This window comes from Rhipicephalus microplus, chromosome X (assembly GCF_043290135.1).
Source record: "Rhipicephalus microplus isolate Deutch F79 chromosome X, USDA_Rmic, whole genome shotgun sequence".
NCBI lineage: Eukaryota > Metazoa > Arthropoda > Arachnida > Ixodida > Ixodidae > Rhipicephalus > Rhipicephalus microplus.
Window position 1 is genome coordinate 381262380 of NC_134710.1, and position 25222 is coordinate 381287601.

General features: G+C 46.8%; 1 long non-coding RNA gene across 1 annotated transcript in view; it reads left to right on the forward strand.

Moving 5' to 3' along the window:
* LOC119162290 (uncharacterized) overlaps positions 1-25222 on the forward strand; it is a 40453-nt gene that overhangs the window by 1323 nt on the left and 13908 nt on the right. Inside the window, exon 2 of the long non-coding RNA XR_005108533.2 lies at positions 6984-7032. This is a non-coding gene — a long non-coding RNA (uncharacterized LOC119162290). The remainder of the gene's footprint in view (positions 1-6983; positions 7033-25222) is intronic.

A 25222-nucleotide genomic window follows, 5' to 3' on the forward strand; every position in this document is an offset into this window, starting at 1 on the left:
TGTCATGATTTTCATGTTTGGACGTGTCATTTACCTTCGTCGTCTATTCGCGTCACGTTATACCAAATTTGGTATATGTCAAGCTATCGATATGACCGACCGCAAGAGTACCATAAGCGTGGTGTGTAGTCACGACTTACATGTCATGCATATCAGAATTTTCACGTTAGGGTCTGTCACCTATGTCAGCCAAGCTCTCATGTCATACCATACCAGTTTTGCAAAATGTCTTGTGAACAAAACACTGCAAAAGGAGCGGGACTATGACATGTGAATCATGACATTTATGACATACATGTCATAGTTTTTATGTTATGACTAGTCAGTCATAACATAAAAACAGTCATGTTATGCCATAGCAATTTTTGTATCGATCCCATCGTCGAAGCAGCCGGTAGGGCTGAAAGTCGTAGTTGGCCGATATACAGACAGATGGATAGATAGATAGATAGATAGATAGATAGATAGATTGATTGATAGATGGATAGATAGATAGATAGATAGATAGATAGATAGATAGATAGATAGATAGATAGATAAGCTCAAAGGTACCGAAGTTCGCTAAGAAATGCTTCACATTTATATGTCACAATATTGCGCGTCACCGAAAAATAAAGAAAGGCGCAAAGATAATAAGTTATGAAGATGACCGCAGCCAAGTTAGGAACGAACACATGCCGTCTGAGTGACAATAAGCTGTTGTATCACATAGACACTTTATTTGTTGAAACTCCTATGGAAAAACACACTCTATGAATGTGATGTAGCAGAAGAAGTCTTTTCAACACATCTTAAATTACGTGGTAGAAGCGTAGATTAGCGCCAGGTGTCAAAAAATGGGTATGAAGCCAGCCATTACAAAGCACTCATACATATTCTATCATCATCAGCACAAGAATCGTAAACAATGGGAAGAGTTGCGTAGATTTGCGTATTACCCTACCAATGCAACCGGTTCCTTCCCTTATTCACAAATGAAATAATTGTCGAATTGAGTAGAGTAATAAATGCTTGCAATAGCATCAATGATACTTACAAACGACCAGGGTTTCGCACACAGTTGTTCGTTTTTTTATGGCTTGGTTTGAGCATGCACCGAGAACCGCTAGCAGCTCAGAAGGCGCTGCGCACGAGACCCGATTACAATATGGCGATTTACTCTTCAAGGGGAAGCTCAAACATCCTCCAATTTCGCGCAAGATTTTGTCTATCTTTGCAGGATTTACCATGCGTGAAAGAACGGCTTCGTGATGTTACGCTGTTGCGTCCCCCCCCCCAAAAAAAAACACACGCCCCCATGCACTCTTCTTTTATAAAGGGTATACAGCACGTGCAAAGATTATCCAAGTTTTTCGTTATGAAGTAAGTTCTTGGACGATAATAAACAAACTATAATCCAAGAGCAAATTTGGCAATGAAAGTTCATCACAGAAATCAACGTTGCAAGCAATGGGACTAGCACCAGTTTATAGTGTCAATTACAGCGAACCGTTGGGCCTCATTTTTTTGTCTTTTAAATTCATTTAAAGGCCCCAAATATACGAGATATCCTCATGTTGAAAACTATGGTACACATTTGCTAACGCTGATTCTGCATGACCGCTCAATGGTTATTGCATCTGGTGTAAGAATCTGCATTGCTTTGCAGACAGTAGTTCCCTTCTTTATTAGTAGTGCTGAGCAAATTTCTGTTTTGTCCCTTTCTTGTGAATAATATTAGAAATTGAGCAGTGTACTGATGACTATTAGAGGAAAATGAGCAGTGTACTAGTGAATATAAAGTGAATAAACCTGCTTTTGATATCTGAGAAAGAAGTGTGCAAAATCGTGACCTACAGGAGTGCGCATTTTCTTGGGAACCCTCCATCACGTCTATTACGAATATATTTAAACTGCCCTCCAGCGAATGCTGTTCAACTTTATTCACTGCGTCGTAACACACTTATAAGGCAGGCTTCGGCTGCTAATCTAAACAAAGGATCTCTCAGGTGGACAACTTTGCTTTACCGTCTACCTAACTCTGCAACGCAGACCGAAACTGTGGTTTTCACAATAAAAGTTTTATCAACCATGCATCAAGTTGAAGTTCTGAATGTTCATGCATACTTTGTTATCGTCATTGAAAGCGTCAAAAGCAATCCTGACTAACAATAGCTTGTTTTCGCTTACTTTGGGAAGAAGATACTAGTCGTTTACAAACTTCGGCTACACATCGCTCGAAAGGGGGTAAACGCTTTGTTGTACAACACTAAGACTCCGTTCGGTGTGGTTGGCGCTCTCGGTGCGAACGAGCAGTGAACTAGTACATCTAGTGCTGGCCGCACGAAAGGCACACATAAAGCTGCTGTTTATCTTCAGAAAAGTTCCTCTCTAAAGTTTCAGTGGAAGTTTTTTGCTAGAGTTGACCTTTGCAGGGCTTAATGGTCAGATTCCCTCAACGAGGCAGGGTTTGTACTGGGAAGAATGAAGCTATAGCTCTAAAGTAATGCACAGCGTGTCTAATCGATGAATCTAACGTGCCTCTCACAGACAAAAAGCTAATGATTAGGCCACTACGGCTCGCATGCTTTCACGAGGGTGAACTGCGGTGCGATATTGTACTTTATGGTTTATTGAAGTGCGCAAGAATAGCAAGGTGGGCGTGGAACTTCTACGGCAGCAGAACAAGTAAACGAAAATATGTTCGCATTGCCTACATGCTGTTCTAGTGTTTTTCTTATTGCTTTGGCTATATTTTCGTGAATTAGAGCAGCTCCCAAGCAGCCATTTCGTTTCAATTTCAAAGACAATAGAAGGCATGCTAAATCAAGCAGCCAATTTCATATTATCTGGATACAGTAGATGGTAAAGTATTGTAGACTTTAGGTATTTTTAGATAAACTGCATTGGAACTTCATCAAAGAAAAATCACTCTTTCATGTATTCCGCCAATATTATATAAAAGTTCAAATCTGCGGCCTCTTCTGAACAAATATCGCTCATATATTTGTCTCACTGTGTCCTTTCTTCGGCAAAAACGACACTTGAAAACTTGTGTAGTGTCCAAATGCACCCCCACATGTTACGTGCATTCGAATTCAGCCGCGAATACCTATAAATCCTTCAAAATAGGGAGAATTCAGTTTCAATTTAGTTGAAATAGGTTATAACATAAGGTCTGGCAACAAGAGCTTGTGCAGTCGAAGTAAGCTTTGAGAACAACAAAAAAAAACAACACTTTGAGCACATTTTATACGTATTTCCATGCAGCATTGTATCGCGAGACAGAGACATCTGTTTTTATTTCATTTTGGTACATGATTCAATGCCAGCACTTAAGAATGTATCATTAAATGCGGCTTTTATGAGATCTAGTATGTGTGTGCTGACATTGAAAACCAATTGCACCAGAGAAGCCCTACAGCCAGAAACGCACCCATGACGAGCACGGTGTCATCAAATCTTCTACATTCACCAATGAAGCACTACAGATATAGTTCACCTTCTTAAGGTAAACGAATTCTGACCCAGTTTCATTCGGCATAGAATACCTACATATCCTGGATATTACCGCTGGGAAACTTATCATATTTCAGTTGGTACCAGCTCAATGTGGCATTCTCGCCAACGAAAAAGCAGATGAAGCAACACGCAAACTTCTTCGACAGCAAAATTACTGACGAACGTATTTCACAAAGTTAGATGCGTGTCAGATAGCTGAGACTTGCGTTCGAAGAAAAGGAGAGGCGCTGGAACCCTCCGATACTCCATTATGTCTTTCTTTACTCAATCTAAGCCTACCTCAGAACAAGATTCATTCAAAATTCATCGGCATCTGAAAACGCTATATCATCGTATTCGTTTAAGCAGTACCTATGTAAACAGCTAACGATACCGATTCGGTCAGTCAGCGAGTCCGTATTGCGACAACTGTGGCTCCATCGAAACTGTGGAACATAGCTTTTTTGAGTATAGAGCGTATGCTGTTGAGCGTGCGCTCTATGAACATTGGTTGCATTCGATAACTGAGAGAACTTTCTCCCTTGACTGTGTATTGGGACCCTTAGCCTGCCCCACGCTACAGAGGCGTACTATGAAACTTTTGTTCCCGTATTTAGACAGCATCGGTCAGCTAGTCAAACGCTAGCTGTAGCTTGACACCACGGAAAAACTATCAATGCACGTCATCATTCAACGGTCAAAAAGGTGGCCTTTTTTATTTTTCTACATCTCTATATCTTGTCTTTTTTTTTTTCTCTCCTTCTTTGTACTTTCAATCCCTAAGCCTCTCCTCCACACAGAGTGGCAAGTCAACGATTTATATATGCCGGCTAAATTCTCTGCTTTTCAATAAAGAGTTCTCTATTTCTCTCTTACACTCGCCAGCATGTATTAACAGTGAACAATTTGGACGATGCTTGAGCTTTGCCTCAAAGGAGCCCTGCAACACTTTTTGAGCATTGTCCCAAAACGCTGCCGATCGGTAGCAGAGGCTCCTGACAACACGCAAGCCAAATATTATAGCACAGCAGGTGCCCTGAAATCCACAATAAAATAACAAAGTCAGCTAAAAATTGATTTCTTTTTTCTTCACACATCACCATCCCATCTATCAGCCATTGGCTGATTTGAGCATGGTACACTCGCTCGTTACAGAGATCGCCAAAGGAGACCACTGTTTGTTCATGCGTGTGCACGCAATCACACTGGAAAAGCAGTGTATTCGAAGAAAAAGAAAGAAAAATAGAGCTCAAGGTCGCGAAAATAGAGCTCAAGGTTCTCTGTGTCCCTGCCATCTTTCCCTGTTTAGCTTCCAGTGCTTTTGTCGGGACGAGAGAAGAGAGAATGCAATTGAAGCATGTGACAAACCTTTTTAACTCCACTCGCACAGGATGGATTCTTAAAAATTTTGTGGCTTAGAATTCGTGAGGCAATAAGCTCTTCCGGTGAATTCATTCAATGGTTACTTGAAAAAGCGTTTCAGGGGCCTTCTAAAACCGGCCCAATAGCGTAACGGGGCCCAACGCCCCTCGCCTTTTCAGTCGTTAGCCTGGCTTCAGTTCTCAGAATAACTGCGCGCGTAACATTGGTCCTTTCAAACACTGCAAGTACAGATGTTAACTGCCCACTACATCGCAATTTTTCCTCGTGCGAATCAGTAAAGGGTCCACTATTTCTTCGTAAGGCAATGTACTAACCTACACAGCTGATCATTTTGTTGATGCTTTTGCAGCAGATAATGAATAAATATGTATGAACACTTTATACTGGATGGGCCTTTAAGACAGCTGCTCGTCACACAGTAGATATGTTTTGACACCCGGTGACACCGGGTGCTCCTAGAACGAGAACACGGAAGAACGCACCAAGACGCTTGTTCCCTACCCCGCTCGCCTTAAAGCTTGCCCGTGCTCAACCTGCTTGGGTGTTCTTGGCTGAGGATTAAGTGGTTTTCACTTTCTGTCTTAGAGTCCGGTTCTTTAGCTTAACTGTTATTGAGTCTAACCATATCTCTAGTGCTCATGTCGACTACTTATCCTGGCCAGGCGCGATCCGCCTGGTCAGCGTCCCTACCGTCTAATGAATTACCGCTAGACTCCTTTTTCCGGAATGGTATCGACAGCATTCCCGTGGCACTGGTACCTACAAATGGAGGCTTCGTCAGACTTACAAACCCCCAGGCGGTTCAAAAGGAACTTAAGACAACTTCAAACCATTTCCAGACCATCACAGATGTGCGCCCATTTGGGCGAGGAGGTATCGTGTGTAGGTCGCCGCATCAGACCTGCGTGCAAGCTCTTCTCAAATGCACCTCTTTTGCTGCTACCCTTGTGAGTGCTTTTATTCCGCCTCACCTTGCATGTACCAAAGGCCTTGTACGGGGATTCGACTCCAAGATGAGTCCAGCTGAGACCCTAGACAGGCTCTCTGGAGCAGGCGTAATTTCAATTTACCGGTGTAATCGCCTAGTCGACAAAGAGAGGGTACCAACCGAATCAGTCATCGCGACATTTGTGGGCACAAAATGCCCGTCAGAAATAAAATTATGGCCACTGATTTTCCGAGTAGAACCCCTCGCTTCTCGTCCGATTCAGTGCAAGAACTGCTGGAGATTCGGCCACAGTGCGGTAGGATGTAAATCTAAAGTTCGTTGTAGCACCTGCGGTAATTGTAATACAAAGCAACCTTACACAAGTAAGGGGCGAAAGGCTTGCTACAGCCGTCACTTATTCAGTCTCATTAGCCAACTGCGTTACCGTGGCAAACCAGATGTCTGCACAATGATTTAGGCAGGAGAATCGAAAATTTCGAGTCAGCCCGCAAAACTAATCTGGTGTACTTCTCATTGTGTCGTCTGCTAGGTGAGTTGGACCAGCACCTTCTCTGTTTTTTCAGTGCTCGGGCAAGCGCTCTTTTCAGGCCATCGAGCGGGTGCTCCGCCTCCACTCGCCGCTGCCGCGTGGTGGCGCTGCGCTAGTAGACTTTGAATGTTGGCGCTGAACGGCTGCACGTATTAGGAATCTTGCCGATTTGTGTTTTCACGCGAGTTAATTTGCATTCGTGCTTCTTGGCGGCATTCACGGGTGCAGGGGAGATGAAAAGTAACATGAACAGAACGGCACGCTCTTTTGCCCGGTGTGTGACTGCGATGACAACAAAAAGATGTTATATGGTGTCTCTCAAATATATGAATTCGTCTTTTTTTTATCCAGGCTACAACGCTTAGGAATAATTGCAAAACAGAAAACGAGGTCGATAAAACATGTCCGAGTTTTTTTCCATGCTCACTGTGCCTATTCCGCCAACCGGCTGTCAGGCCAAGCTACCTGTACGAAATTTGCATTCGAAGTTTGAAACATTGAAGTTTTACAGCATTCGCGTTTTAGTTTCTTTTTCAAGCTATTGCGATCGCATCATTCGCACACCTCAGTACATATTACTTCTGTGTACCACTCCGCATATGTGATGGAAAGAAATTAAAAATTCTTTTTATTTCTCATCAGTGATAAAGAAAAAAGGAATTCACAGGGGTTCACCAGAGATGACTGAAAGGTAAGAGCCACCTTCGTTTTCTTCCCATTCAATGCATTGAATGTTTTTTTCTTCACTCCGGGATATTGCTGCTCCAACATGGTTTTCTTACTGCCCAAGGATTTGACACAGAAGTAGCTTTCTGCCCCCCAGCTGGTTTTGCACTGCCATCGTCATCGGCTCATTTCAACCATGCGAAGGTGTAATATGATGCCGTCAAGCTAGATGACCTTTCGATGCGTCACAAAACTTTATGATCTGTGAATTCATACGATGACATCTCCACGTAATAATGATTTCTTACATCACTCGTGCTGACGCCACTGACTCAAGAAAACGCTGGATGCCACCGGCGATCAATTTTCACCTTTGATGAGCACTTAAGGTTTTCGCCTTAGTACACTGTACGGCTGTCGTTCCGTGAAATTGCAGCTGCCGCTGTGTCCGCGGGAGGGAGCGGGCCGTAATCAGGCTAGATAATTGGCCTCCTAATACATCTTCGTACTACACTCAGATATATATGTAGCCATAATTTACAACCCAGATATTTTATAGATTATAAGAAATGGCGGCTGAAGCCTACACTTCACGTACCGAAGCAGGGCGATTGGTATCACTACGCGGGACGGCGCTGCGTCCGAACAGTAAAAAAAAAATGAGTCTTTCACTAGCAACAACGCCTCCCGATCACTGCCGTTTACAATGCTACCATTACGCCCCGAAGTTGAATGGAAGCTCATGGGCACCTGAAAGTTATCGGTGAAACTATCGACAATTATATTGTAGTGTGTCGTAATGAACGCGTGATTTTGCCAGAACGCATGCGTGAGGGGGCTCTATGCCATAAAAGCGCCCAGGTCGACAGTCATTCGGCCTCGACTGTGCTCAGTACCGAATTAAGAGGCAAGAGGGAAGATAACAACAAAGCTGAGGAGTCGGAAATGAAGGCTACAACAATACATGTACGAATGCGCAGACAAACCCAAGCAACAGACATCAGGCCACATTTTTCACGCCTGTCACCTTGGCTAGAGTTGGCAGCCGGCATTAGACTTTGAACTTTAACAGCGCCTGTTCCAAACATAGACCATGGTTGCAAGAATCGTGCAGCATATGCAGCTGCTTTTGTTTGTTTCAAGACGATGTCAATGCTTACGCTCTCAAATGGTGAAATCACCTGGCACAGTTCCTCAATTTCTGGCACTTGCTTTCTCTCAGAGGCAACACATATAATACTTAAAAACTGCGAAAATACCGGAATATAATTTATGTCCCAGGAAGCAGTCTACTGTCAATTTGTGCTATGTAGCACATGAACTCCAGGCTTGCGTTTAATGTGCTACACCACTACAGTAGGAAGCATCAGAAACTTTAGGAGCTTAAACATTTAGTATTAGCGCCTCGCAAAGGCTTCTCTCAACAATCTACTTTCAGTGAGCCAAAAAAGCAACGTTTAGTGAAGCAAACTTCACGGTGACAAAACAATCTACCACGGATTACTGGCATGAGCTATCTGGTATTGGCCTAGTAGATGACGAGCGAGCGCCTCAATCAAGTAGCAGTGAAGGACACATGCCTTTGAAATGAGCTGGGTGTCCAGAACAACAAGTGCTTTACGATTTTTGTTTACAAGTTTTCGTTATGCTTTGAACAATGCGAATACAGCAGAAAACCAAGCCGTATAGCAATTTCGAATGCAGCCGCGGCATGCGTTTGCGCGAAAGACAATACAGCAGCATGTCTTCTCCAGTTGCGGTGCCCAGCGGTGAAACGCTGCACTAGCACTGAGGGCCACCTACCATAGAATCCGCTCTTTTGCCTGCAGCTCTGGAAAAATAGAGGAGGCGCTTGCTGGACTTGGGTTGGCTTCACCCGCCATGGTGGTCTAGTGGCTGACGCACTTGACTGCTGACCCGCAGGTCGCGGGATCAAATCCCGGCCACAGCGGTCACATTTTCGATGGAAGGAAATTGCTTGAGGCTCGTGTACTTAGATTTCAGGTGCACGTTAAAGAACCCCAGATGGTCGAGGTTTCGGAGCCCTCCACTACGGCGCTCTCATAATCATATCGTAGTTTTCGAACGATAAACCATAGTGAAGGACTCGTCAGGAGACATAGGAGTCTCCCTTTGCCTTGCCTCGTGGACATATTTCATGTCATGTAACTATGTTCAAAATAAACTGAAACTGAAACTGAAAATATTACAAAACTGTTTTGACTTTGTCGTGTGCACACAAACGTATTCGCCATCAACATGAATAGCTTAGTTGGTCAACCCCTGTTGCCCTCCAGGAGTCCTTCAACGCCAGGCAGCGAGCACGTTTCCCGACTTAAGTCTCATGAACTCCCAAGAGAAACACGAGTTGTCACATTTCTTAAGAGCATGCTTTGCGCTACGCTCAGAGGTGGCGGCTCCTCTTTAGCTGGATTACACATGCATGCTGCCACGTGCACCATACATGCACCTTTAAGATATGAATAAATATATACACATCTCTCTAACAGTTTACTAGAACCATATATATGCTGATACCTGTAAATATAGTTTCGGCGTTACTTATACTTCATTACTGGGGTACGCATGATGCATTGCAATTATTTATAATTCAAGCAGGTGAATTAGACGGGACAATAGTTAAGCGATGAAGCATCATTACCTGCTTTGAAAATGCGTGTGTTTAACTGTGCGTCTGTGGTTTTGTGTGGGACAGGTTTGCAGTGATGGAGGAAAGAATACATAAGTCATGTCTCCATCTCAGGAATTGATACATAATAAAAGTGCAGTTTTTCGACAATAATACTTTTTGTTGAGTAGCCATTAATCGAGTTTGTACAGTGTATTGGTGTTTGGCATGATCAGCACTGTTTCACGTGCAAGCACCCACGTTAACGCCTAGTTGCATGACTTCGTCGCGGTGTCTAACGCCTGCGATAACTATTTAGCCATTTTGGTAGACGAAATTTAGAACCCATACATGCACCTATCCGTAACCTGGACACAGCGCATCGTGTTTTAAGCGCCACGAGTGTAACAAAAAGTTTGTAATACACACTGGTACTCGATATGTAATTCCTCAAAACGTTGTAATTTGAACATAGAGGCGGCACGGTGTCACGGACGGCTATTTTCGGCGACACCACGTCACGGCAATTAACGGGCGCCGTACTCCCCGACTGACCATGAGAAACGGCGGCACATGAAAGGGAACCGATAAGTGCGAAATGGGGGTGCTCTCCTTAGAACGTCGCCGCCGACAGTTAATCCTTTTGTAACCGTGGCGACGTCTGCAAGGTCGTAGAAGGCCGCGGTATACCCCGTACAAGGATTAGACTACAAGACGCCCGGCTGGACTCGCTTGCTGGATTTCGGGCCGATCGGTCGTGCGCTCGCGCGCTCCGCGCGCTTGCGATCTCCCGCGTCATCGTGGCTCTGGCCGACTGGGCTCGCCCTACGTCATCTCCTGCCGCCGACGACCTTCCACCTCCGACGACAGTGCAGCTCTGACTTACTGGACTTGTTCTACGCCATCCACCGACGCCGAAAGGAGCTCTCGCAGGTGCGCCCCGTCCTCGGACTCCAGTGACCGTGCTCCATCTTTCCTATCTCTTCTATCCCCTCGGTTTGTCCTCGCTCGCTGTGGCTTACCACCACACGTCTCTTCTTCTCTTCTCCTTCTTCGGCTTTCCCACATCTTTACTCCTATCATTTTTATCCCTCCTCACCCCAATCCCTCGTGAGCTACTGTGGCGGTGTCGCTCATTGAAGCAGACAATAACGGGGCTCGCTTTTCTCTTCTTTTCTCTCTTTTAATAGCCACTCCGCCCGGCTGAGAGCTAAGTGGTTGACCGTTCCCACGGAGAAAAGCGTGGGAAACGCTCTGGTGGCCAAGCCGTATGACAACAACCCGACAGGTTGTCACTCTCGCTAGTTGCGGGCCCTCTCCCTATTAAAAAGGGGTGGGGTCAAAATATTTTTGGGGCGGAGTTTCCCCTCAATTAAACGCGCATGATTGGACCCAGGTAGAGGTCTCGTGTTCCCAAGGAAGAGAGCGAGGATACACGAGGGGGATTTAAGCGCAGGATTTTGCCCTGCTAGGCAGACTAGTCGCTGACCAACATGGTGTAGAAACAGATCATCAAGCATCTCTTCTAGAAGTTTTTAGTGTGGCTCTGTATCGGCTGGCCACCTAAACTTAGCCGTTCGTCTAGTTGTGACGCGATATTAACGTCGGCAACGTAGACATCGGGACTTCGCCTCGAGTTAGCTCAACCTGCTCGAAGTCACCTGCAAGCACTAGCCTCCCGGAGCCACCAGCGTTGCAACACCGCCGGCATCGCAGTCGTGCCAGAACTCTCTTCGACTTCTCGCATCCGATCGTCGGGGACACAGCGCTGCCGGTCATCACACGTATGCCTTCACCTGTTTATATCTTCGAACTTTCTCCTCCGTTGTTCTATTCTTGTTAGTTTGTGATAGTTCTCTCTCGTATGCTGATTTATTGTTTCTGTTATATATTTCTTTAGTTGTATCAAGTGTCGATGTATTGTGTTAGTTGTTTTGAAGTGTTGTATTAGATCCCGTGTGCTGCAATATCACTAGAGTAAAGTTTGTTTTGTTTTCTCACGTCTCTGATCTCTTCACTGCCTCTGCTTGCGTACGGAACGAACCAACCTGCTGTCATTCCCGTCGCCGACTTCGCGCTGGCGACGCTAGAGTGGCAGCTTTTAACAAAACTGGCGTCCGCGAGACAGGACGTTCCGTACAAGAGTAAGACAGTGAGGGGTGAACGAGAACCATGTGGACAGCGTGGTGATAGAGCCGCACAGTTGAAGCGGTTGCATCCTGCAATGATTGCGCTGTTTTTATAGTGGAATTATAGTGAAAGTTGCAGTATGGAGTGTATGGATTTTGATAAGTGGATCACGTACGGTAAACAGTTAGGCCTCGAGGGCGCCGAACTGAGACAATGTGTTAAGGAGCAGCAGGAACAGGCGCAGACGTTAGCCAGAGAAGAGCGGGCACGGGCCCGGGAGAAAAGGGAAAAAGAAAGGGAGAGGGAGCGCGAAGAAAGAAAGAGAGAACGTAAAGAAAGGGAGAGAGAGCTCGAAGAAAGGGCGAAAGAACGAGAAGCGGCAAGGGAAGAAAGGGAGAGAGAGCGCCAAGAAAGGGCGAAAGAACGAGAAGCGGCAAGGGAAGCCGGAGAACGAGAAGTGCAGTTACTGCAATTCAAGACTCGCCTCAGTGAGGGTAGCAGGGTTAGCCGATCCAGCAGTGAGCACGGCGATGCCGGCGCGGAACTGGCATTTGAGCGAGACACATGGGGTCAAGGGCTACTCACGGTTCTGCCTTGCGAGGCAAATGAAGCTGTTACGCGACTCAGTCAGCAGAACGCGAACTACTACGAGGTAGTTAAGGCAGAGATGTTCCGGACATTCGGACCTTCTGTCTGGACAAAAAAAGAGCAGCTCAGACAAGAGTCTGAAAGAAAGCGCGAAACAGAAAGACAACAGTCTGAAAGCGAGGCGCGTCGGAAAGCGCTGGACGTTAAAGTGTGGCAGGAAGCGCTAGAACCAGAGATTGCGCCAGAAAAGGGCCCGCGTATTCTAGAATGCATCAAGGTAGAGTATGCTGAGAACGAGGCCTTGGCCGGTCTAGAGACGATGTCGAAAGACGCTCCTTGCGTGGATGAGGAGAGTGCCAGCAGCCCTAATGGGCCCAGTAAGATGCTGGAAACCTCCTTCGTGCCTCAAGAGTACGATTCGACATCGTCAAATGTAGGCATGATTAGCACAGTGGCGAATCACAGCGAGAACGCGACGCTTCAGGAGTGCAGCGATGCCATCGGAGAGGGCCCAGTTAATGGTTTCATCAGCATTAACAAAGATAATTTGGCCCGGCAGTCCGTCGTGACACCGAGTTCAAAATGTTTGAGCGTGGGGAAAAATGTAACACAAGCTCCAACGAGCTTCCCGACTTCTCAGTTCCCGACGCGACTTGATGATGGCATCGAGAGAAAGGGGGCAAGCAAACATCGCTGGAAACGAAAGAAGCGGAAGCGCACTGCGCTGCGCAAGCCTAGGTCAGGCCCCACTCAGTCGCAAGAAAGACGAGAGGGTAGGCCATTAGTCCGTTTCAAGGAACGTCAATGGTGGCGTTCAGGGAAGCACAAGCGGCGAGCCAGGTGTAGAGGGAGGAAACAAGGTACGCCACCCCAACGCAGCGTGCGGTTCAGTTCGACAAATTCGGGAAAGCGGCCTTTGCCGAAGGGTCAGAGTCGAAAGGGCAGAGTGGCTAAATACCGCATAGGGGAGAACACAAAAGAAAAATGGCACAGGCTTCCCCCCTGCTTCTCGTACCCCTTTGACATTACCGAAGAAAGCCGGCCGAAGTGCAGAATGAGGCGTGACGGCAAAACACAGCCTAACGTTGGTGTGTTTAGTAGCCTAAGGCCTGATGGAAAACCGCCGGGACCGCGACCTCATCGTGTGCGATTCAAAAGAATCTAGTTGAGAAAGGGGGAACGGTCAGTTCTAGTAACTTTTGCACAGGCGTGTTAAATATTGTTACTCAGTTGTACGCCAAGATGTGTATTCAAGTCTTTTAAATTTTGTAAGTTACGTGATGCGGCGTAATTTTTTTTAAAAGGGAAATCGCCGAACCAAAGGCTGAAAAATAGCATCGAAGTAATTTAATCATTGTGCGAAAATTTGCATAAAGGTAAAACCAAGAAAATGTGTTATTTTTCTAGTGTTCATAGGTTTAGTGTTATGTCGCATGCCTTCACTGTCATGTGGATATGGCGTGAATTGGCATTTAAGGAGGAAGATGTGAGCATAAACCGAATGATTTCGTAAATTGATTAAGATTGGCGTGACCCAGTACAGTTGTCGTTGCGCGCATTGAGAATTGAGGGCTATGAGCATGTTGTTTTTTTTTTCTCCTTCCGTCGGTTGTTTTCTGTTTGTATGTACGTATTTCATTGTATAAGAAGTGTATTTTTGAGTTATTTTTTTTTTGCTTGGTGCATTGGTTGTTTTTACTTGCTGTAATGCACATTTAAGGATTTCACTACAGTAGAGGAGCGCACCTGTTCTGTTTTGTTTCGTAGTATACATTCGTGCAGTGTATTCTGTATTGATGGCTGCCATACACGGCTATTTCCTCTTCTTGTTTGTATGGCGCATTGATCTTGTTGCGTGTAAATGAAGCTGGTACTGTAACAATCGTTTGCTTTTTCTTTTGTTGTTACTTTGATGCACTCTGCCTATGTATGTTGTGTATGAGAGGGACAGTCCTCATGCCCCCCTTGTTGGGGGTGTTTTGTTCCTTGTTGTCGAAAAAATTCCCCTCCGTGCGAACAAATCTTATGAATAACATTCTGAAAGTGGGGGGCAATGTCACGGACAGCTATTTTCGGCGACACCACGTCACGGCAATTAACGGGCGCCCTACTCCCCGACTGACCGTGACAAACGGCGGCACATGAAAGGGAACCGATAAGTGCAAAATGGGGGTGCTCTCCTTAGAACGTCGCCGCCGACAGTTAATCCTTTTGTAACCGTGGCGACGTCTGCAAGGTCGTAGAAGGCCGCGGTATACCCCGTACAAGGATTAGACTACAAGACGCCCGGCTGAGAGCTAAGTGGTTGACCGTTCCCACGGAGAAAAGCGTGGGAAACGCTCTGGTGGCCAAGCTGTATGACAACAACCCGACAGGTTGTCACTCTCGCTAGTTGCGGGCCCTCTCCCTATTAAAAAGGGGTGGGGTCAAAATATTTTTGGGGCGGAGTTTCCCCTCAATTAAACGCGCATGATTGGACCCAGGTAGAGGTCTCGTGTTCCCAAGGAAGAGAGCGAGGAGACACGAGGGGGATTTAAGCGCAGGATTTTGCCCTGCTAGGCAGACTAGTCGCTGACCAACATGGTGTAGAAACAGATCATCAAGCATCTCTTCTAGAAGTTTTTAGTGTGGCTCTGTATCGGCTGGCCACCTAAACTTAGCCGTTCGTCTAGTTGTGACGCGATATTAACGTCGGCAACGTAGACATCGGGACTTCGCCTCGAGTTAGCTCAACCTGCTCGAAGTCACCTGCAAGCACTAGCCTCCCGGAGCCACCAGCGTTGCAACACCGCCGACATCGCAGTCGTGCCAGAACTCTCTTCGACTTCTCGCATCCGATCGTCGGGGACACAACGCTGCCGGTCATCACACGTATGCCTTCACCTGTTTATATCTTCGAACTTTCTCCTCCGTTGTTCTATTCTTGTTAGTTTGTGTAGTTTGTGATAGTTCTCTCTCGTAAGCTGATTTATTGTTTCTGTTATATATTTCTTTAGTTGTATCAAGTGTCGATGTATTGTGTTAGTTGTTTTGAAGTGTTGTATTAGATCCCGTGTGCTGCAATATCACTAGAGTAAAGTTTGTTTTGTTTTCTCACGTCTCTGATCTCTTCACTGCCTCTGCTTGCGTACGGAACGAACCAACCTGCTGTCATTCCCGTCGCCGACTTCGCGCTGGCGACGCTAGAGTGGCAGCTTGTAACACACGGTCTGCGCTCTAAAAAAAAGTAAAAGGGTAACCCATGTCTGTGCTTATATGTACTCTACCACAATGGGCGTCCGACACAAGATACACAATGTTTTTTTTAGTTTGAGCCGCGAACGCGGGCAAGCATTTCTCGTCCCGTTGGCGTCTTTCTCGCTTCACCAAGGCACAAAAATCACTCGTTGGCATCGCTGTATTGCTGCAACTCTTAGTGTAGCAGTCCTATTTGCTCTGTCGCTAAGAGTAGTTGCTGCCGAAACAGCGTTGGGGCATGTAGAAGCTGCCCTACTCCGACAACAAGCCGTCAGGTGAAGGGAAAGGCAAAGAACATAGCTACGCATCTGGGGTGACTCCACGATTCTGGTGCGTCGGGTAATTTTTGCTGGTATTGACGCACTTTTAACGTGACATTTCAAAGTGTACACTGACGTTCAAACTCAGATGTCATGCTTTAACTGCGTCGTCGGGGAATCGTGCTCTATCGGTGCTAGTAATTGTGTATGGCGCATTACTTCGGGTCATCCCTCACAGACGGTGGGTCCGTGCCACCCCGCCGCCACAGAAAATCGTGCAAGAGAGAACGCGTGCGAGAAATAAAGCGCGTTTGTAAAGTGTCTTTTATCTGGTGAGATAGCTCAGGCAGTTGAAGGTGGCGTGCAAACCATTGCGACTGAGGAGTCGAAGGTTCGATTCTCGGCTGAGATTTGTACTGAGTGTTCTTTAGTTCTGACTTTGTCACATACACATTATCAACGTCATACTTGTGACTTAGTAGGTCACTGAAGTTGTGGTGAACGCCGGCATAAAATACTTTCTTAAATAAAATACATACAAATAAATACGAGTAAGTAAACACATTGCAGGGCTCACAAATTTTATATCAAATTATAGATGACGGAAAGTGATAAAGGTTTCAGGATTTCTTATAAGAGGTGAAACACAATGCTCAAACGTCACTACCGCATGCACTCGCACTGATAGCTAAAATATTTTGCCAATTTATTGACGTTTTATTGAGTGAGATTTGTCAAAAACACATCATAAAAATTGAACATGATTTAAGATTTGATTTATTTAATTGATATGGGCGGTTGAGCGTCCCAAAACGACCGCATGATAAGGAGAGACGCCGTAGTGGAGGGCTCCGGAAATTTCGACCACCTGGGGATCTTTAACATGCACCCAAATTTGAGCACACGGACATACAACATTTCCGTCTCCATCGGAAATGCAGCCGCTGCAGCCGGGATTCAATCCAGCGACCTGCGGTTTAGCAGCCGAGTACCTTACCCACTGGACCACCGTGGTGGGGCCATGATTTAGGATATGGATATTACTAGCTCTTGAAACTGTTTGATTAGTGTCAGTTCAAAGTGACGTGTTCGCCTTACACTAGAAGCGGCAGGAATTATTTATTACCATGTGTTATAAGTTATGAATAAAAACTTCTAGTTGATTGACAAGGTCAAAGCAATGAATGCGATTGTAACAAACTGACATTTTATACAACATAGGGCTAGCAGCTAACTATATTTGGTTTCTTATCGCGTAACTCTACAGAACGCTGATTCAAGGTAATGGCGCCGTACCTGGGCAAAAAAATAATGGCATATCCACGATGTGAATAATGATGAGTGGGCAAAGCAGTGTGATAGAGGTAACTGTCAGTCACTCGTGTCATTCATCACTCACGCCGTTAAATGAGTTAGGAAGTGGGCGATGTTATGCCGAATTTTTTTGTCATAAATAGCATGTTGTGTATAGCTGTGAATTTTGTTTTGCCTTCAATATCACTGTTTAGTGGCATCTTATTTAAGTTGGCTTTAAGTTGGCCACAACGACGTCTGTGCACGTTCTCTTCGTGGTTTTTGGTTCTTTACGAAATATACGATATACTTGACAAGCCAGTCATTGTCTATGAACCTTATTATCATCAGCGTCATTGTCCTGAGGTATAGTAGGTAGCTTGCATGTGCTCGGCTACGGCGAACAACGCCAATGCCGCAAATGGACAAGGATCAGTCTTAAGGAGCTTCGCCTCTTCAAAAAGTTGTTTTATTTCCATAGCAATTATATGGACAATCTCGGCTGGTTTTTGCCGTTCTCGTCATCTCTGCCGCAACAGCCGCCGTAATTGACAGTCACAAACGAGTGCTCAAAAAAGAGCGCGCCGCTGAATTCTGGCGACCAAGCGCAAGAGAGATGTCTCAAGGTCAACGATAAAGAAGACAACAAGCATCCAAAGACTCCCCGGGATCGCCGTCTTTCCCCCCTCGGAAGCGTAGCTTCGCCAAGCAAACTCCTCACAATGGCGGCCGAGCAAGCCCTGGAACGTTCACGAGGAAATCAGTGGGGTGGTGCAGAGTTGCGTCACGTGTCATAGACGGCCCTCGCCCTCGAAACGTCTCACTCTTTCCTTAGCCTTGGCTGTGCATCGCGCCGACGAATGATGAGAACTTTCTGGAATCTACCGCGAAAAATATTATAAGCGAGCAGCTAAGAAGGGAAATTAGGAGAAGACGGAAGTTAGCGCAGGTGTGCGTAGGGTCTTTCCGCTATGTCGGCGAAGTCTTTTGTCCTCAGTGACAAAGGAGGAGAAGAAGAAAGTTTGCGCCCGTGTGTGTAAGAGAAGAAGAAAACTTGCGCCAGGGTGTGTAGGGTGTTCCGGCTTGTCGGCGAAGGCTTCTCTTTTCAGTGACAAAGCAAGCAATGAAGAGGATTTCAACCCGAGGGGTGAAGAATCGTGCTACAAGCAGAAGAGTGTGTCTACCGCCAGGGATCGAAGACGCGTTGTAACAGCTGCACCTGAGATGCCGACGTGTTACCGGCAGAAGTTGGTACTTGGAGAGCAGCCAATTGAAGACGCGGGATTTCCTAGAGGAGAAACTTCTGGGGCAGCGGAGCTACAACAGCGCTGGACTTTGAGTTAGTGATTCTTGGAAGAGTATCATTCAGACCTTGTTCCAAGGACTTTGGACTGAATAAGTTTTCGAACTCTGGTCTTTAAGTGTCTTGGGTGTTCGATGCATGTGATTGCATTGTAGCGCGTATTGTTGTTTGTGTCCATTGTTTCGAGTGTTGCTGATTATACTGTGTAGCACGTTGTTTGATTGGTGACATATGATATTCAACTATTGTCGAGTGTGCATATTTGTGTATCGTTTGATCTGCCATATTTGAGAATATAATTTTGTTTTGTTTATCAACTCTCAGCTCTAACTTGTTGTTTGGGTCACAGCCGGCGTCCGCTGGCGCGCCAAATAGGACCACTTCTGAATTGTCCACGCTTTCGTGGTGCAGTTCGGGGGGCCTATTCTTCGGCCTTTGGAATATCCCGATGATCGCCTAACCTAATTAACGGGATCTGTGACAATTATTCTGGCGTTTGCTACAGGACCTTTTTGGTGCACAGTGTGTCCAAAGTAGCGAGAAAGAGCGTGGAGTCGGTGATAGCGCGATTGGAACGATTTCTTTGCGTTGCTCAATGTTCTCGTTAACAAGTGTGCAGAGAGTGTTCAGATAGACTGATTTAGGCAGATACTTTGTGCACGCGTCAAGGTTTTATATGCGAGGCACCATGTATCTCGAAAAGTTCGTAGCTCTTGGTGAGAAGATGGGTCTTTCTGGCGCCGAACTACGGAAGTGGGTCACCCAGAAGAAAAAAGAAGAACAAGAGAGGTTCAAAGAAGGAAAGGCAGCTGAGCTTGAAAAAGAAAGGTTGGCTGTTAGAAGAGCCAATGCAGAAAAAGCAGCTGAGTTGGAGAGCGAGAGGTTGACAGTTGAGAGGGCCAAGGAAGAAAAAGCAGCTGAGTTGGAGAGAGAGAGGTCGGCAGCCGAGAGGGCGAAAGAAGGATTAGAGGCAAAGCAGCAACAGCTAAAAGAAGAAAAAGAGCAGCAACTGAAATTGGAGCTGAGAGAGAAAAGCTGGCAGCTGAAAGGGCGAGAGAAGAAAGAGGGGCAAAAGAGCGACAGCTGAAAGAAGAAAGAAAGGTGGAGATGGCTGAAAGGGTACGGCAGTGGCAGCACGAGATGGATCTCGAGCGGCTCCGTTTGCAACAGCGAAGTTAAGCTCCTGTCCAAACTAGAGTTGAAAGCAGCGAACGGGAAGATCATGGCTTCTACTTGAACCCAAGCAAGCTGCTCGTAGCGTTCGATGAAAGGAAGGATGACCTTGACTCGTATTTTCACAGATTTGAGAGGATTGCAAAAAGCCAGAATTGGACGGAACATCAATGGGCAACTGCTTTGAGTACCTGTCTGAGTGGCTGTCACAAAACGAGCGCTCAAAAAAAGGGCGCGCCGCCGAATTCTCACGACAAAGCACCGGAGAGACGCCTCGAGGTCAACCATAAAAAAAAAGAAAACAGGCATCCGAAGACCCCCCGGGCTCGCACCCCTCTCCCCTCGGAAGCATAGGGTCGCCGACGAACCTCCTCACACCGGTGGCCCAGCAAGCCTTGGAAAGTTCTCGATGGAAAGGGGCGTGGTGATGCAGGGTTGCGTCGTCTGTGGCGGACGGCCCTCGAACCGTCTCGCGCTTTCCCCAACCTTCGCTGCGTATCGGGCCAACGAAATGATGAGAACTCTCTGGAATCTCGCGGGGAAGGTATTTAACCGAGCAGCAGAGAAGGTAGATCAGGAGAAGAAAAGAGTTAGCGCCAGTATGCGTGGGGTTATTCCTCGGCGTCTGTCTGTGAAGGTTTTGTCCTTAGTGACAAAGCAGGAGAAGAAGAAAGTATGCGCCAGAGTGTGTAGGTTGTTCCGCCATGTCGTCGGCGAAGGTTTTGTCCTCAGTGACAAAGCAGGAGAAGGAATTTCACGCCAGAGTGCGTAGGGTGTTCCGCCTTGTCGGCGAAGCCTTTTGTCCTCAGTGACAAAAGAGGAGAAGAAGGAAATTTCCACCTCACAGGTGAAGACTCGAGCTACAGGCAAGAGTTTGTGTCTGCCACCAGCGTGCGAAGACGCGTGGCAACAGCTGCGCGTGGGAAGCCGACGTGTTACCGGCGAAGAAGTTTGGTGCTTGGAGAGCGGCCAATTGAAGACGCGAGGTTTCCTGGAAGAGAAACTTCGGCGGCAGCGGAACGACAACAACGCTGAACTTTGAGTAAGTGATTCTTGGAAGAGTATCATTCAGAATTTTGTTCCAAGAACTTTGGACTGAATAAGTTTTCGAAATCTTTAGTCTTTAGGTGTCTTGGTTTTTCGATGCATGTCATTGCCTTGTAGCGCGTATTGTTGTTTGTGTCCATTCTTTCGAGTGTAGCAGATTGTTTTGTATAGCACGTTGCTTGATTGGTGACATATCGTATTAAAATATGGTCGAGTGTGCATATTTGTGTATCGTTTGATCTGCCATATTTGAGAATATAATTTTGTTTTGTTTATCAACTCTCAGCTCTAACTTGTTGTTTGGGCCACAGCCAGCGTCCGCTGGCGCGCCAAATAGGACCACTTCTGAATTGTCCACGCTTTCGTGGTGCAGTTCGGGGGGCCGATATTTCGGTCCTTGGAATTAGCCCGGCGATCGCCTCCCTAATTAACGGCACCCGTGACAGTGGCAAAGCGCTCAGTGTGTATGGTACGCTAACGCCGACCGATGTATCCAACTATGCAAAGGTGAAATCTTCTTTACTGAAGTGATTTATATTTACTGTGGAAGGTTTCCGGGACAGACTTCGGACGGCAAAGCTAGCTGATGGTGAGACGGCTACGCAGCACGCCACACGACTTAGCCATTATTTCGACAGACGGATCGAACTTTCAGATTAGCACAGGAGTACAATGAGCTTAGAGAGCTCCTTATTACAGAGCGATTTCTCACCAGTTGCCACCCAAGCTTGACGCTGTACATGATAGAGAGGAGGGCTAAGTCATTTGAAGACATGCTTGAATTGGCTGATCCATTCTTGGAAGCGCAAGGTGGCACAAATTCGGGCAAAGTCAAATACGAGTGTCCCGAAGATTCAAAGAAATCGAGGTCCGAACAAAAGAAGCGTGCACAGGAGAGTGTCCCGCAATGCTTTCTGTGTAACCGAGTGGGTCATCGTGCTATGAGCTGTCGAACTAGCTTTAGGAGCCCTACGGTTGTAAAGTGTTTTAAATGAGGTCAGACCGGGCACAAGGCAGACACATGTCGTAACAGAGTGAGTCAAACTCAACAAGTAGCATATGTGCAGGTTGCACCGAAAGCCGATGATGATGACGTCACTGACGGTTTTGTGGAGTTGACAAATAGGAAGAAACTTCCTATTGTGGGGGCTGTAATGACAAAACGGCCAACCGGTGTCACGAAGGGAATGCCAACGCTGCCTGGAAAAGTTGCGGGCAAGAAGGTTACGGTGTTAAGAGACACCGGTAGCTCCACGGTTATCGAGCGGAGAAACTTGGTACGGGAAAGAGTGTTAACAGGCAAAACAAAACCGGTCTGGCTATATGACAGCACGGTTCGGATGCCCTTTCGAAGCAGAGATTGAGGTTGAAACCCCGTTCTTCAGCGGGAGGGTTACTGCACTGTGCATGACGACCCCCCTGTACGACGTCATCCTCGGAAACATTGACGAAGCGCGAGGGCCGAACGATCCCGAACGTTTGGGGGAAGACCCGAAGATGGAGCCCCCGGCAACCAAATATTCGAGAGGTACAGTGGAGGAGAATCCCGCGAAGGATTCCACCCGAGCTCAAGGTGAAGCCCGGCTGCAAAAGTCAGTGAATCAGGAGATGATCGTGTTGAACGAGAGAACGTCCCGTGCAACTGGACTTACCTCAGCACGACCCCGACCGACCCACAGTGAAAAGGGGACGAAGTCGGCCAGCCAAGGCCAACGTCGCAACGTGAACAACCTGGTGAATAACCAGACAAGAATGGCTAAACTACATGACACGTTAACTGTATCGAAAGGGTCACTGATGGCTGTGACGCCGCCTCAGGTACCGTCGATTGGAAGAGCTCGCCGGAACAGAACGCGGAAAAATAAGAAGAGATCGAGTGAGCACCGCAAAAAAGGGCGCAAGCACAGCTCGAAGTACACACGATAGGTGCTGAGGTCGAATCAGAGTGTGTGTGGTAGTGTTGAGCCTCAGTGTGTTTTATTGTTTTTATCCTGTGGAACAAGTGTATGTCGAGCGAGTCGAAGTGTTCCGGTGACGTGATGTATAGGATTCTACAATTGTTGTCAAGGAAGACCTTTGTGAATTTTTATGTTTCAAAATGTGGATGGAGAGTTGTACTCAAAAACCTGTGGTTATATTCCATGTGCTGTGAGATTGAATTGCAATTAGGAATTGTATTGAGTGTTCTATTGTCAATGAGACACACCCTGAGCGATGGACTGTGTTACGGACTGTTGTTGTGTGGAGACTGGTCGTGCTCATTTGTGTGGTTTTTAATATTTTAATATATTGTTCCTAAAGTGTGGGGCAATGTCACAAACGAGCACTCGAAAAAGAGCGCACCGCTGAATTCTGCCGACCAAGCGCCAGAGAGACGCCTCAATGTCAACGCTAAAGAAGAAAACAAGCATACAAAGACTACCCGGGCGCGCCGTCTTCCCCCCCCCCCCCCCCTCCGATACGTAGTTTCGCCGACCAACTTCCTCACATCGGTTGCCGAGCAAGCCCTGGAAGGTTCTCGAGGGAAACAGCGTGGTGATGCAGAGTTGTGTCATGTGTCGCGGACGGCCCTTGAAACATGTCGCTCTTTCCCTAGCCTTGGCTGTGCATCGCGCCGACGAACGATGATTTGGAATTTAGCGCGAAAGGTATTTAAGCGAGCAGCGAAGAAGGGAAAAGAGGAGAAAAAGGAAGTTAGCGCCAGTGTGCGTATGGTCTTTCCGCCATGTCGGCGAAGCCTTTTGACCTCAGTGACAAAGGAGGAGAAGAAGAAAGTTTGCGCCCATGTGCGCAGAAGAAGAATAAATTTGCGCCAGGGTGCGTAGGGTGTTCCACCTTGTCGGCGAAGGCTTCTGTCCTTAGTGACAAGCAGGTAATGAAGAGTATTTTCACCTGAGGGGTGAAGACTCGTGCAACAAGCAGAAGAGTGTGTCCACCACCAGCGAGTGAAGATGCAATGCACAGCTGCGCGTGGGAAGCCGACGTGTTAATGGCAAAGAAGTTGGTGCTTGGAGAGCGGCCCATTGAAGATGCGAGGTTTCCTGGAGGAGGAACTTAGGGAGCAGCGGAACGACCGCAGAGCTGGATTTTGAGTGAGTGATTTGTTGAAAGAGTACATTCAGACCTTGTTCCAACAACTTTGAACTGAATAAATTTTTGAACTCTTTAGACTTTAGGTGTCTTGGTTGTTCGATGCATGTGATTGCATTGTAGAGCGTATTGTTGTTTGTGTCCATTCTTTGGAGTGTAGCTGATTGTACTGTGTAGCACATTGTTCGATTGGTGACATATCGTATTCAACTATTGTCGAGTGTTCATATTTGTGCATCGTTAGATCTACCCTATTACCCCGCCGTGGTGGCCTAGCGGCTAAGGTACTCGGCTGCTGGCCCGCAGGTTGCGACATCAAATCCCGGCTGCGGCGGTTGCGTTTCGGATATAGGCGGAAATGAAGGAGGCCCGTGTGCTCAGATTTGGGTGCACGTTAAAGAACCTCAGGTGGTCGAAATTTGCGGAACCCTCCACTAAGGCGTCTCTCATAATCATATGGTGGTTTTGGAACGCTAAACCCCACATATAAATCAATCAATCAATCATTCTGCCCTATTTGAGAATAATATTTTGTTTTATTTGTCAACTCTCGCCTCTGACTTGTTCTTTGGGCCACCGCCCGCGTCCACTGGCGTGCCAAATAAGACCACTTCTAAATTGTCCCCGCTTTCGTGGTGCAGTTCTGGGGGCCGATGCTTTGGCCCTTGGAATCATCCCGGCAATCGCCTCCCTAATTAACGGGACCTGTGAATTGGACGAATGAGTATATGTATGTATGTGTATGTAAACAGGGAAATATGCGCTAGCCTCCTTTTTCTACGGAACATTGGCTTTCGGCCGGGATCATCTGCGCGCGCGCTTATCTAGAAAGCGAACAACGTGAGCGGGTCACTCATAGTTGCTGCGCTATTGCGCCAACGCTCAGTGCACGGCTTTTGCCCCCCCCCCCCCCAGCAGGTGGTAGCTTCAACGGCCTGCACTCTCAGCACGAAAAAACAGTGCCAAAAGTGCACCTGAAGCGGCCGTGTTCTCCTACATCAGCGTTTTAAAGAGTAGCGTGTGATCAGAACTAACTAAATTGACTGCCAGCGTCACTTCGTATAGCATCGCAATTTTTCTAGCCTGGCTTCGTAAAACATTCGAATATGTTGCTATCGCGTACATTGCTTCACCCTTTTTGCGAAACTGTGACTTTTGTGACAGGCTGCCGTCTCAAACCCAAGTGGTCCAAGCGCAACACGTCCAAGCATACACGAACGTGATATAACGACAGCTCGAAAACGGCCACTTTATTCCTGTCGAGATAGTCCACGTGCCAGCGCTCGCTAAACAGCCCTTTTGATAGACGTTTGCCATTGTTGCTCCAGCGGTGCTGCACACCTCCTCCTCCCATCCTTGTCAGCGCCTTTTTATGCTTCTTCACCTGCACCCAACGAGATTGGCGGGGCGTTTTCTTGCAGCTTGATAACGACGGCAGACCACGCATGCGGCCACAGTTCGTCGT